The sequence below is a fragment of the Penaeus monodon genome, chromosome 23 (genome assembly GCF_015228065.2).
Source record: "Penaeus monodon isolate SGIC_2016 chromosome 23, NSTDA_Pmon_1, whole genome shotgun sequence".
In the NCBI taxonomy this organism is placed as follows: domain Eukaryota; kingdom Metazoa; phylum Arthropoda; class Malacostraca; order Decapoda; family Penaeidae; genus Penaeus; species Penaeus monodon.
In genome coordinates, this window is record NC_051408.1 from 4461682 (window position 1) to 4462782 (window position 1101).

A 1101-nucleotide genomic window follows, 5' to 3' on the forward strand; every position below is an offset into this window, starting at 1 on the left:
ACTTAGTCCATTAGCGCCAAATAAGGCCAAACCTGGAACAAATTAATAAAAATGGTGAACATTTCAGGATATGTTCAGAAAAGTGTCCTGAATAACATTGTAAAAGTACCGGATATTTTCTGTGTATTTCGGCAGAAATTTCAAAATGGCGTCGAAAAGGGTCGCCAATTTGGGACATTCTCGTTTTACGTGTTTCATTCATGATGGCAAACGAGGTATCAGATCACTTGTTTTTTTTTCTGTTTTGTTTTTCAGGATAATGTTTTAAAGGGTAATTATTTCGGAGACTTAAGTTATAATTCCTTGTGATAATAGGACTCTACGTAATTTCTGGTTGGGTAAGAATTAAACGAATCGCCCTGTTGAAAATGTATACGTTTTCACTCTATGTTAACTTTAAACATGTCATTTAATCTTGATACGCAGTAAGAACCCCTTAAAAAGTAGCCTTAAAGCACTGTACAAGATTAATGAGTGCGTTTAGTCATCCTCCGCTTCAGCACTATCTGAAGAGACTCATTTAAACTCCTCAACTTCGTCTTCATTTGCATTCAGTAGTGTTGAGCTGGTGCAACATTGCTGCAAGTCTGGCCGTTGCATATAGTGCCTAGTATGGAGCAGTGGACCCCGAGTCTCCTGCAACGGCATGGCGTGTCACAGCCATCTGCTCTGCATGAAACCTTATTTAGCAGAGTGATCCAGGGCAATGAGATTGACCTGCTTTTCAACGGAAGTGAAATTGCTATTATCCGCTCTCCGTCTCCATGCTGTTGGTTGCAAGTGCTTCCCCATCTACAGAAGCATTGGGGAAGTTCTGGAGGCATGCTGCTTAGCTGTAGCGCTTCTTGGGGGCAAAGTTGCTGGAGGAAAGGATGATGTAAAAAGGTTCTGCTGATTGTCTGCCTGTAGGAACTCGTAAAGCACTTTTGCTGCTAGTTCCATGCCACTTTATGAAGTTTTCTCTTTTCGTCTTTTGTACTTGTTTGGGCGGGTGCTGCCAGTGCAGTTTCTTCCTCACGACCAGTTTTGGCACGGAAATTGGAAATTTGTCGGTGTCGCCAGTTTTATATTTGAATGTCTCAAACCCTGTAGTGTCCCGAT

At 41.8% G+C, this 1101-nt stretch overlaps 1 protein-coding gene across 1 annotated transcript in view; it reads left to right on the forward strand.

Annotated features, from left to right (window-relative positions):
* The window catches only part of LOC119587741, a gene marked incomplete at its 5' end in the record, with an annotated part of 18048 nt that overhangs the window by 11952 nt on the left and 4995 nt on the right, over nt 1-1101 (forward strand).